Source organism: Passer domesticus, chromosome 5 (genome assembly GCF_036417665.1).
Source record: "Passer domesticus isolate bPasDom1 chromosome 5, bPasDom1.hap1, whole genome shotgun sequence".
Lineage (NCBI taxonomy): Eukaryota > Metazoa > Chordata > Aves > Passeriformes > Passeridae > Passer > Passer domesticus.
The window spans coordinates 30142894-30157107 of NC_087478.1; the positions used below are offsets into that span (position 1 = coordinate 30142894).

The window sequence follows — 14214 nt, forward strand, 5'->3', positions numbered from 1 at the left end:
TGTTTCAGGTAAAAGGAAAACAGAATCACAGAATATGCTGAATTGGAAGGGACCCACAAGGATCCCTGCACAGGATTACCCAAGAATGACACCATGTGCCTGAAAGCATTGTCCAAACATTTCTTGAAATCAGCTTTGGTGCTGTGACCACTTCCCCAGGGAGCCTGTTCCAGTGCCCAGGCACCCTCTGGGTAAAGAACCTTTTTCTAATATTCCACTTGGACCTCTGTTGACACAACTTCAGGCTCTTGTCCTGTCACTGGTCACCACAGAGCAGAGATGTGTCTGGCTCTCCTCTTCCCCTAGCAAGGGTGTTGAAGACCACAATGAGGTGCCCTCTTAGTCTCCTCTTCTCCAGGCTGAGCAGTCCAAGCAATATTTTTGGATCTCTGTGCAGGGCTTCCATGCCCTCAAGGCAGTCAACAGCTCCTCCCAGTTTTGTATTTTCTGTGAACCTGCTTTGTATCCCTTCCAGTCCTGCACCCAAGTCACCTATGAAGATGTTGAAGAGCCCCATGGAATGCCATTAGTGACACATCACCAGTCTGATGTTACCCCATTCACTACTGCCCTTTGTACCTGACCCATGACCCAGTTGCTCACGCATCACAAGTGTTTATCCAGATGTGTGCTGGACTTCTGTCCAGAAGGCTGCTGTGAGAGACAGTATCAAAATCTTTACTGAAATCCAAGGCTTCCCCTGATAAAGTAGGTGGGTTCCCTTTTCATAAAATGATTGATTGATAACCAGGACTTTCCTCTCACAAAGCCCTGCTGGCTGTGACCAATGACTGCATTGTCTCTCAGTTGTTGTTCAATACTTCCCAGAACAATCTCCAATCATCTTTACCAGGGTCTGAAGTGAGACTAACAGGCCTGTAATTCCTGTGGTCCTCCTTGCCCTTCTTGAAAATCAGCACATTTGCCAGCTTCCAGTAGGGTGGGATCTCTCTGGGTTCTCAAGACTGCTTAAAAATCCTCAAGGTTTTGCAATGACAAATTTTTTCTTCTATTATTCTGAGCTGTATCATATTAAATGGTATGGGTCTGTGGGACAGGAACCTGTTAATTGTCAGCATAACAAGTCTGTAGCACATTTATTTTCATTTCTTTCTATATTCTACGTAGCTTTAAAAATAATCAGCCAAATAAAGTGATGTCTTTTGGAGAATTCAATACATATTAATGTAATAGGCAGACGAAACTGTTGTGATGACCTGGTAATTTCAGTATGGGATTGAGACTCTAATAAAATATGTTACTTCTTATGATGAAAGATTTTGTTATGGAGGTTTGTGGATGGCATTTTTAGACTGCTTTGATGCTTCTTTTGAACTTTGGCCTTCCCCTTAGGTTAACAGAAATCACCAAAGGTTTATCTAGTTCAGACTACCACTTCAAACAATTAGAATGTGTTCTATTCCCACATCTAGGGCAAATTTAGGAACCTATATGTTTGGAGTAGATCTGGTACTATCATATGGGAAATCACAAGTGCTATATTGCTCTTCATAAAGGAAAAAAAAATTATTAGGAATCTGAAAACCTGCGCTAAAAACTTGTCAGGGGAATAAGATCACATTCAGATCAGATATATCAGTTCTAAGAAATGAAATTAATTAACTGTATTAGGAAAGCTATAATGTGTTTTGCAGACAGCAAAGAGTTATATTAATAGTTGTATTTAAATTTAGAGAACATAATGATACAGAAGTTAATAGGATTTCCAGATTTAGATTTGATAGGGGCTTTTTTCATGAAAAACATTTTAATGTGTTTCAACTGAAGCAAGATTTTCCAGTAAAATGGAGTTAATGCCAGCAACTCCTTCAATTGTTTTACAACCTGTGTGACAAGTCTTCAGCACACAGTGTTTTAATTAAACATCATAGTAGCAGGCAAATTGATCTCCTCTTGTTGACAAGTGCCAGTTAGTTTATGGTGAAGTCCCACTTATTTCAGCTGGAGGGGAGTAGTATTAGAGCATCAGGTCTGGCTATGAACTGAGTTTGTGTATTACTACTGAAGCTAATAAGTTTCATTGCTCAAGCATGTACTTATGCAGATGAATGGGTGAACATCAGTAGCCATACACTGAGATCTTGCTTAGTAGAACTGAATGCTAAATAAATGTATCATCTGCTATTTTCTCAGTCAAACTGACAGTCATTGAGTCATTGAGCTATATGTGACTTTGCTTCTGCAGGTGCTGAATTGCTCTTCTGCTGTCATGACAGGCAGGGGATAAAATAGCCCTCAGCAACCCCTTTTATATGTCCTCAGTGCATAATGGGATTAAGCTTGTTGTCATTTAAAAACCTGAAACCACATCTGCCTCATATATAGTGTTTTGTAAACAATAGTGCTACTGAAGCTAAAAGAAGGGCTGGTATGGAGAAATTTAAATAAATCTGACAGCTACAGTGGTGCCACTGAGAGACTCAGAGACTGAGCAGGCAGTAGCTTATCACAAGCTGCTGCATTTCGGGTTGGGTATCTTTGCTGGTAGAAAAGACAAAATCACCAGTCACTCTGCTCTCCCTGGCTTATGTTCTTTTGCAGGCTATAACAAAGCCCACCAACACAATCCACATCAAAGAGGAATATTATCCCTTTGCAGGTTTAGGCCTGCTTTCCACCCTAGTTTTATCTTTATGCATTTAAAGAGCAAAAGGACTTGTCTTAAATGTCTTGTTTGGTATACATGATTTTAGTAATGCCACCACATACACCTTTTTCACATTTCCCCAGTCAATAAAGTACCATGAAAGTAAAAGTCCATTTCCCCCTTCTCTGTATAAAGATTCAGCCCTCTCAGTTCCCAAGGATATACCCTTGTTAAGACCCTAAAAAATACAGTAAATACTTTCGTAGGGCTCCAGAGGCTGCACTATTTATCAATAAGTGTGTGGAAAGACATTTTTAGTTGCAGTGCTCACTTGCAACTGCCAAAGAAATCCGTACTTGAGCATGCACTTAATATCAGGAAGTTAAAAATTACTTCTGGGACTGCCTTTTTAATGTTATGATAAAATAACTTGAACAACTTAATAGAACAAAGAAGCATTCTGATATTTGACTGGGGGGGGGGAGAAAATAGTTTCTGATATTATTATGTATTATTTATATTTTTACTTAAAGATTTATACCCTACTGGGACTAAGGGCAGGGACACTGCCTGGATTTCAAAACTAAGAGTTCTGAATATGACTCCTAGTAAATAAAAACATCTGGAAATGACTAATTGCAGGAAAAGAAAGCATATTTTACATCTTGCTACTTAACAGAAATATTTGGGAGAGATAATATCTTTCTATATGGTAATGCCACACCTATCTTCTTCCAGCATAAATACTTGGCTTCCCATGGTAGAATAACAGTTATGAAAAATAAAATAAAAATAATGAACTCTTTACTATGTGACACCTTTTTTTCATCATGGTGAAGATCATGGTGAAATAGGATTTTTTAGAAGAGCTGACTGAAAAATACCATATTGTGAATGTTTTAAAGGTTTTCTCTTTGTTGGAATTTTATTTAAGAGAATAATGCCATGATATTAAGAGCACTTTGAAGTCCTGTCACTCATCCATCTAATAAATGTCTCTATTTATTATCAAATGTATTTGTTTGCATATATTAAGTTTTTAAAACTACAGAAAGGTCAAGAAGGAAATTAAATATTTATGTTATCTAAATAAAATATTTCAACATAATTCTATAAGGTTTTATTTTTGGAAGGGGATGTTTTGTACATGTGCTAAAGTAAATAGATTTTTTTATACTGGGTCTTCCTTGACTTAGAACATTTAACAACACATACATATTGCTGACTTCACCAAACAGCCAGGGCTAAAGTCAGAAGAAATAATCAGCTTGATAATCAGCAAATTTAAAAACAGGTCACCAAAAATAAGGTAGCGTTTCATGTAATGCGAATAGCTGCAAAATTCCTCAAACTTTTTTGTTAGTAAGGTGAGATTACTTCTAGTATTTCTCCTCTTGTCCAGTTAGAAATAAAACATTACAACATTACAAAGAAGGCCTAGATACTGAAATAGCATGTTGAATAAGCCACATTCTAGCTGTGAATGGAGTTACTTTTCCCCATGGCAGCCCTGACAGTGCTGTGCTTTGCATTGGTGGCTAGCAAGGTGCTGCTAATTGCAGCCAGTGCTTTGGCTGAGCAGTGCTGGCACAGCAGCAGCACTGCCTCTCCAGTGACTCCCCCTCTCCAGTAGACTGGAGACAGGCAAGGTCTTGGGAGGCAACACAGGATAATTGACCCAAAACGACCAAAGGAATATTCCACACTATATGATCCCTTTTCCACTATAAAAACAATGAGAAAATGTGTTTCACAGACAATGGGGGGAAAACAAGGGGCTGGGTTGGGGCATAACACTTGTCATCCAGAGCAACCACTGCATGTACTGAAAGCCTGCTTCCTGGTAAGTGGCTGTACATCACCTGCTGCTGCTAAGTAGAGAATAAAACCTTTGTTTTCCTTCACTTCCACATGGAACCTTTGGCATTGCTTTATTAAACTACCTTTGTTTTGAGATATGAACTTTTTTCATCTTATTTTGTCTGTTTCTTGTCCTGATGAGGAGGGGACTGATAGAATGTCTTAGTGGGCACCAGTTCTGCAACCCAGGTCAACCCATCATAATTATATATAATAATAGAATTGCTTCTACACAATTTCACAAAGGAGAAAGCACATGTTTGCATTTTAATATGCAGAAATGGCTCTTTATTTTGAGGTATTTTTCTCTTTTAATTCTGAAGGTTCCTGGCTCACCTTTGAGCCTTCCTGGCTCAAAGACCTTTAGTACAGCTAAGATTAGTCCTTGTCCAATACCAGACCCAGTTTATACCAATAAAATACCAGGTGTTTTATTCAGGCATATAGAGAGGAACACAACAGCTCTTCATGCTGTGGCCTGAACATATCCTTTGTGATGTTTCATACTCTTGATCACAAAATATTGAGCTGCAGATCTAGTTACAGAAAATACTGTAAAGGTCGCTACCGTGGCAATGTTCAAGTCACTCAAAAATATTATTTTTATGGTACTCACTGTTGTATGAAAGCAGATAAACATGAAAAAATTCCAACAGCCATACTTGAAAAAATGGGCTGGTCAAGGACTGTGGGTCTGTCACCAATACTGATGAATGTGCTCTTCTGAGTAAATTAAAACATGTGTGCTTATGATTATGTCAGGAAATAATAGAGATAATATTTCCCAAAGCACCCTCATATTCTATATAACTTCCAGTTAGAACTGAAACTAATGCAAGCAAAATAAAAACATTCAAAATGCATGCTGGAAGGACCTTTTCAAGATTTTCATAGGTCATTTGAATTCAAAGTTAATTTAGCTCAGACCTTCTAAAATTGTGAACAGGAAATGCATTCTCAAGATAGAATGTTTTAGAGCAGATGTGTTTTTGTCTAGGTTGAGATTTTTTTATCTTGAAATGGTCATCCATCCTTAAAATATCTCAGAGAAATTTACATAATTCTCTAAATTCTATTCTTGCCTATTATTCTTCCATATGGTCACTGCATACATGCCTGTGTTAATATCTTATTTCAGTTCCAGAAAAAATACACTTATTTTTCCAGATGGAATAAAAAACATCAGCAGATAAACACTGGTTTTTTCTGACTTGTTTTCTCTCTTCCAATACTGTTTTAAATTTGTTTATAGAATGAGTTTTACAGATTTTTGGGGGGTGGTTTCTTGTTTTGTTTTGTGGGTTTTTTGGGTTTTTTTTGCTTTATTGTTTGAGGTTTTTGTTTTTGTTCTATTTTTGGGTGGGTTTTTTTGGTTTTCTATTGCTAAGGATTTTTAAAAATACTTTTAAATTTAAGAAACAATTTCACTTGAAGAAATTAAGATTTTAAAGAAAGGTTACACACTTTGGTAGCTCTGGCTCCAAGGAAGGGAATGTAGGGATGCACAACATTAGCTATTCAGCTGTAATCTAATAGGAAATGTGTATTTTCCAATGTTAAAAAAAAAACATAATTACTCCTTATTAATACTTTTATGTTCAATAGCTTGACCAAGGACATGGGTTGCTGCTTTTTTTTTTGTAGTTCCCTTTGGGCAGCTGATGATATTGAGCATATTACGGAAACTTGCACAGAAGGATCTGCATCAGTTACACGGTCAGTTACTTATTAATTTCTAGGGAAAATTTTGTTTAATAATGCTGGCTGGGGTGTTTTTTTCCAGTAGCTTAGAGTCAGTACCTAGTCATCACATAACATTATTGACTTAGAAAACAAAGTAACAGAATTTCTTAAAAGAAAAAAATCTTAATGTTTAATTTAATCTTCAAATAATTCTGTTTAAAATTATCTGTTCAGGGATTCTAAACAGTAGAGGACTCATTGTTCATTGTCTCCAGTGAGATGATCTCTCTGAAGAGTGCTGATTAAGATTCTTTTTAAGACCTCAACTTGCTTCAATGAGAATCGTGATTCGTTTTTGATATGGCAGCTGCTCGTGAGTATTTATACTTCTTCCCACTTCAGCTGTATGTTGCTGGAGGTTTTACAGTTGCATTCAGGCATGACTTAAATGCTATTTTTCATAGATCCTGGAAAAATTCAGAACCTCTATGTAGAGGGATTTGAGTGAATATTTTTCAGTGAATAATTTATTCAGAAAATGTTTTTGTTTAACTTCTCTTTGAGCAACAGTTTTAGGAATATATTTGCTTTCTATCACTGTTGAAATAATTATTTTTTGTAAAAAGATCCTATCCTATCCCATACTTTTCTTCTTCAATATACAAAGTTATTCACTGGTTGAGTTTGCTTTATGATTTAGACTATTGATTCCCAGGAGATTTAAGTGTGTCTATGAGTAAAGTACTCATTGAATTCAGAAAGGGATGCTAAAAAGATGAGACTTCCAGGAAGTCACATTTAAATCTCATGTAAGCCTAGCAAACACCCAATATGTCCACCAAATTACATGGCCAAATAGATTTCTTTTTCAATATTTTAGGCACTGATGGTTGGTCATGAGAATAGCTGTGACCACCATAAGCAGTGGAGCCCAAAGTCATGGGCTAAATTAGTAACACAATGAGAATTTTTTGGACATTTTGCAAGGGTGGTGTGTAGAACAAGGGAAGTATATAGGCATATGATATCAAAGGATGTGAAGATGGGATGGTGATTAGGAGGTATTAGACAGAATGGAACCTGAGCATGATGTAAATTATATAGAATAAGGGGTTAAGAATGGGCTGGTTTGGGCTGGGATAGATTTAATTTTCTCCATACAAGCTTGTATGGGGACATATATTAGCATTTTGATGAAAACAGTCTTAATAGAGAAATGTTTTTGTCACTGCTGAGCAGAGCTTGTCCTGAGTCAAGGTCTTTTCTGCCTCTCTCACCACTCCACCAGTAAGGATGTTGGTGGTGCACAAGTTGACCCAAGTGATGTAAGTGATATCGCAGACCACATGTCATGCTCAATATATGAAAGTGTAGAAGAAAGAGGAAATGGTGTATGTTTGGAGATGTCATTTGTCTTCCCAAGTTACCATTATGTGTGATTTCCTGAGAGTGACTGAACACTCTATGCCCATGCAAAGTGAATTAATTCTTTCTTTTGTTTTCTTTGTGTATAAAGTTTTTACCTTACCTATTAACCAGTCCTCATCTCAATCCATGATTTATTTTTGTTTTTTACTTTTCTTATTCTTTCACCCATTCTACTGGGGCTAAGCGAGCAAGTGGCTGAGTGGCACTTTGATGCTGGATGGGGTTAAACCATGACAATAGTGAAGAACTAAAACAGAAAGAAGAAAGAAACAAACCACACAAACACCTGTTTTAGAAATCTAATTTCTGATTGAAATGCTGCATTGTGAATTTCAGGCTTCTTATGCAATATGTCTGTAAAGTAGTCGTTTACCTATGCAGTCCACACAAAAGAAGGTGCTTTAAGAAAGAAGAAATCAAGCCAAGCCTTAGAAAGGTGATGGTATATTATAGTGTAAACATTGCTTTGTGAGATGATTATTTCTCCCTGCCTTGCCTAACAAAAACAGGGGTGGATAAAGGTATGATGCTTCCTTTTACTCGAAAGTCAGTCTGGATCACTGGTTCAGGATATTAGAAGTGTGATTCCTTTTTCCACTTGTGGTCATCCAAATTTTAAATAATTGCTGGAGCGATGGTGTTTGTCATATGATCTTCTTCACAGTTTTTACGAATTTTTTGGTTTTGTCCTCTTTAATACCCTAATTCCATCCCTCCTAAACCAACTGTCAGAGAACCAATTTTAAATGGTTCCAGAAACATTTTTCATTTAGAAATGTACTTCTAGGAATGTTGTAATGGTTTCCTGTAAATGCATTTTCTGATTTAAAAAAATTACTTACCTGACTACACATGAAAAAACCCTTCATAAAGAGACCATTCTTACACTACTGATGAACTTCAGGATTCCCCAGTGGAATATGATGTCAGAATGAAGAAAGAACACTGCTTTCATGCTGCTAAAATACCACAGCTGAAAACCACTGCTACTCTGCGTGGCACACAGATGCTAAAGCAACACTTGGGAAGGTAAGCATGGTGAGTTGCTGTTTGGATAATGCAACAGCACATTCCAAGATTGGCATTCACAATTAATTCAGCACCAGTGGCTGTCTAGACAAGTGCCATCATGTTTTATTTACCTCGTGCAATACCACTTCTCTTTCTGAGAAGCTTCTTATTTCACAGTTCACAGTTAGGCCCATTCTTTGTACTGTTCAACATGAGCAGCAGGAATCTGCCCCCCACTGAGACACTTGTTTCACCCAGTGAGAAGGTACATGTATTACTGAGAAAACTGCATGATCTGGCCCATGCATTTTAAAGATTTTCCTTCACAATGGTGTTTCATATTCATATTCTTTTGACCTTTTAGGATTAGCATTGCCTTTGAAGCAAGAGAGGAGAGAATCTAGTACATTTTCACAAAAAATCATATTCGCTGCTGGCTTTTTTACATTCTCTTTCACATTCTCTTTTCCCCTTTTAAAAGTTTTTCTCTTCTGCCTCTATTTCAAAGTGATAAGCATACTTTCTTTTTGTTCTTCTCTGCCTCTTGCTTGCACAAAAGTAATTCCTTTTCTTGTCCACAGTCATACATATCCAAATTAAAACAGGTATAATGCATTGACCACTCTTATAAATACCTTGGCTGATTTAAGCACTTATTTTCTCATCTTCATTGTCTACTACTAATTGTTCAAAGTATTGTAGAGTCCAAAATTAGTTTTGAATAACAAACCAAGCATGTTATTTGCTATTACCTAGAAGAGAAGAGAGATAGAAGAGAGAGTATAAGGAAATTAATCACATATGTAATAACTTTTCAGTGAGTAGTCAACAGCAGAATTGAAATTAACCAGGTTATACCAAGAAATATAGATCAAGTGTAGGTTGTGAATTATAGTGAAAGATGTAAAATACAACAGAGATGAGAAAAACATTTGCATACATTTAAGAATATAATCTTAAATCTGCAGTAATGCCTTTATATGATTATCTTAAAGCAAATTTCTTTAAGAAGGAACAATTTTTAATATTTTTTTCTCCCTTCTTCTATATACTGCAAAGATTAAACATAGTCTTTGATTAAGAAATAACAAATGAACATTCAAAACTAATTTGAAATATTGTGCCTGTTTTCCCCCACAGAAATGAATGCATTCAATAAATAAGAATGTATCAAATCATCGTTATGCATGACAGAAATCAGACAGAGGGATCTATGCCATATTATGGATGTTAATAAAATGTGCAAGATATGAGCCAGATTCAGCTAGCCCAAAATACTGCCTCTGCATTAGCATGTAAGCATTGACTCTATGTGATATTTTAAAAGTTAGACTGCTTAGTAGAGGTTCTCATTTTGTTGGTATTCCTGCTACCATCCCCTGATGATTATTTCTTTACATGACAGAGATGGATGACTTCTTTTCAATTTTACTGAGCCTTGAACCTCAAAACATGTCTGCAGATGTGTGCCTGCACACACATGTATGGCTGCATCTGTCGAAGTTCAAGGATGTAACACACAGGTTACAATATTTTCCATTATATTTACTTTTAGCTTTTCTGATATGTAGGTGATGGTTTCGATTTTCAGAAATCATTAACAGGGCTTCCTTTAGGTATGGCACACTTATTAAGATTTAAATGAAGGATTAACATCAAGGCACCTCAAAAAATATCCTCCAAGAAGATGAAAGGCATTTAAAATCAGAAAAAATTATTCTACTCTCAAATGCAACCTGTAATTTCCATGAAAATCTACTTTTAATTTCTCATTCAATTTACCAAGATTGAGCCCTAACTTATGCCACTAGACCTGTTTCTCTTACTATTTACTGGATTTTGAAATACTTTTTTCTTGCTTTCTTCCATAGTTGTTACCTTTCTTCTCTAAAAAAATTTCTTCAAAGCTACCACGTGCCTGCCTTTGATATGATGTCTACCAAAAGTCTTGACAACTGTTAGCTAGATAGAAGATTGTCTAAAAACTAGGTCTCTTTCTCGTGAAGATTCCTATTTCCTGAATGCAAGCACCTGTTTCATTGAACTCCCATCTAAAACAAAAGTGGAAAACTTCTAAGAAGAAACCTGGAAATACAATGTTTCCTAACTGCAGTTTGCTGCTGCTCAAAAAAATTGATCTTTTGTTCTTCAGTAGTCTGTGGCTTTGGGAGACTCCTGAGGTGAGTTCATTCAGGACCCAGCACTTCTCATGTTACCACTCTTGGAGTGGCTTACCTGTAAAACCTGTGAGGTTCAAGGACTTAAAGCCCCAGGTCCCAGTCCTACTGCCAGCACTCTGGGAGTCCATAAGGGAGGAGTATGGGAGAGATGACCTTGTTCATCTCTCCCACACAAGCATTTTGGTCTCAGTGACACTTGCTAATGCTTGGTTTTGTAGAAATTTTTTAATATGGTTTAGCCCCTTATCCAGTATGCTAACAAGTACTATTTTACCATATCCTTTTTGGCTTTCTGTAGGCATCATTTTTTAACCAATTTTCAGTTTCCAAGATTTTAAAGATTCCATTTTCTTGTTTAAGCTGCTTTGAGCCTGCCATTTGTAAATCATGTTTTAACATTCTTTTTTTCAATACACTGGTGACTTACACAGGAGTAAAATCATACAACAAATGAGAGTATTCCTACTAAGAAATTATGGTAGGAAGTCTGACATCCTTTAATTGTATTCTAACTAAAAATATTTTCAACAGATCTATCTTAGTCATGTGTGCTTAGTACATGAGGAGATAAGAAAATAAGTACTTCATTCCACATTTTCCCATTACATGATCTGATGCAAGTAGTGGCAGTTTTCTTCTAGAGACAAAGTTACTATCTTGCCATTATCACACATGAAAAATATAATCTATTAGTCCACCATTGTGTTGTTTTCCACTTGTCTTTTAGCAGTAAATGAAGTTAAACTTGAAGGAGAACCCTTTATCTGTATGTATAACTTTGCTTGCTACTCATGACAGCTTTGCAGAGCTACAATGGCTTTGAATAAATAGATAGACTCTCTTTTAGCTCATACATTTTCAATGGAATTGGAAGGAAATTTCTGCTTATGAAGCTACCTGCAGGTACAAGGACGTGAAGTTATGCTATTAGTCACACATGACTATACACAGAAAGGCTGGTTCCAACCTTCTGTCCCCCAAGTAATCAGTAACTGATAAGAGATGGTTACATATTTACCTGGAAAGCAAAATACCAAATTTTTGCACTATTTCTTACAAAATATTTGGTAACAGTATGAAATAAAACATTTTGTTAAAGAATGTTGACTGCTCTGTACTTCATATATTGTTTTATATTCATAGGAAAGTTATTCATCAGAAAAAGAAACTCTATTTTCTTTTTTTCTGCAGCATAGAAATTGACAAAGCCAGTGCTGAGTTATAAACCTCTTTGAAGAGGACTTTGTAGTTTAAAAGATGCTAATCCTTTGACTATAGGTTCCCCGTGAGGCATAGTTTATCTGTGGTTGCAATGTTAGAAACTACATGCAATTATCAGTAGGTGTCATGAGACACATCCATAGTAATTGTGAAATATTATGCCAACTAAGGTATTTTTTGATAAAACTAGGCTGTTAGTATACCTAAGATCTCTTGGACTAGTCCTGCCTGGTTTTCCTATTTAATTACTTGTCAAATTTAATACATTTTAGAAATGTTGTTGTGATTAATGTGCAGAGCTGTCAGAGGAAAATAGATCCTCATTGTGCTAATTGCTCTACTGATGGGTCTTAAAAGAATGACACTGCTTCAAAATACTTACCATTGAGATGGTAAAATGAAGAGATTGAGGAAAGCAGGAAAGAAAACCTGTTTCTAATTAAATTTAAACCATTCATCTAAAATAAGGATGTAAATAGGCTTTGGAAACAGTAACTGTTCTTTGAGATGCATTGAGGTTCCTTCACTGCATACAAATCATCATGAAAGATAACTGGACATCAAGCATATATATACAACAGTTAAAGTGGAAAATCACTTCTGCTCTACTTCTAGATCATTCCCTCTCTTCTGCTTTTTTCTGTATGCATCCCAAATTTCAGCTATTCTAAACTGCCTGTGTTCAGAAATCCATTTCAGAGAACCATGGGGAAAAGTGAGTTGAAAAGCTGTGATCGTCATGGTATGTTCCTGGGTTAAAGGGTTCCTACAAATAGACCCCAGCTCTGCACTGACCTAACTCTATTCTGTGCACACACACAAGATGTCAGTGGTGAAAGTGAAAGAATTAAAAGGCTAAATAGTGATACTTTCACTGTAATCACTCCCTGAGTCAAACATTAACAAAAACATGTTACTCTTTCTGACTCTCAGTCAGTGAATCTAAATGAAACTCAAATAATCTATTTCAAACCTGTATTAGACTACACAAATATTCTTTTGTTTTGCTGCACACATGGGCTTAGTCAAAGTGTGAATTCAAACTCAAGACACTGAAGAAAAGGCTGATAAACACAAAAATTCCAGTTCTTTACAAAACTATACCTTGATGGTGGACAAGTGCTCAGCCACTCTATCTTCAGTTTTTAAAAAAAGAGAAACTGTCAAGAAAATCTACCAATTCCTGTTAGGAATTATTAACATATCTCACTTTCCTCAAAGGTAGTTTGCAAAATTACTTAAGCTACAGTAATTGGTTTTTGGGGGAATGTGAAGAAATTGCATTTCTGTTCCACAGAACACAGATGTCAGAGTTGTCTCCTCTGAAGGAAATCTGACCTAAGGATTGCAGATTCTGTTATGTCTTCTTACATTACATTGTTTTTATCCAGTTAGTGTAATTACCTCTATTTCTACTAAAGCTGGATGATATGCTCACTAGTGTGTTCTATGTACCACAAAAATAAAGGCTACCTCTGTTAGAATATACTGCTGCTTATTCTGCCAAATACCATTTTGAATTTTCTAACGTGCAGCCCCACAGGCAAATATCAATAATGGGTATATCATATCGATTAAAATCTGCCTCACTCAGACACAGTTTACTATTTGTAACAATCACCTTTAGTTCACACTATATTATGGTGTTAGAAACATCCACTTCCACTTTTTTTAACAAAACCAACAGCTAACTCCCATACTTTAATTATGTACATTATGTAAACAGGTAATTATGTACATCTTCAGGTTTTCTTATTATCTAGAAGAGATTAAATTATATGATAAGATGGATATTTGTCGTAAAAAGGACATAGTATGATAATTAAAGTGTAGTCATTTGCAAAACATCAAATAGATTTACAGAGATCTACATCTATCTTTGAGATGAAGTTTATCTTTTCTTAAAGTCAACCATAATTTTGACCTTCTTGGGTCTAATATTAGGTAAAGGTCAGACAAATTTTTTGTGTTCAAATTCTAAGTGATGTTCTTATTTATGAATAACTTATTCTGTGTTAAGAACAGCTCTTTATTGCATTTCACTGAGATGACAATCAACACACAGAAGAAAGGCACCTGTCTTGAGTGAGTGAGGTACTCACTCTTCGCATATTTCTGATTTTCAGCACATTTATTTCAGTGATGCATTTATTGTCCAACCAAAGTTTCTCAGTGATTCTAAAATATCTCTGGGTCTGGAGAAAGAATTGTGACACTGATTTA

At 36.0% G+C, this 14214-nt stretch overlaps 1 long non-coding RNA gene across 1 annotated transcript; it reads left to right on the top strand.

Annotated features, from left to right (window-relative positions):
• The first annotated feature begins 581 nt into the window (after positions 1–581).
• Positions 582–6583, top strand: LOC135301312 (uncharacterized). The gene is made up of 3 exons (XR_010363062.1): positions 582–712; positions 6113–6184; positions 6386–6583. It is a non-coding gene; the product is annotated as an uncharacterized LOC135301312 (long non-coding RNA).
• Positions 6584–14214: the final 7631 nt, after the last annotated feature.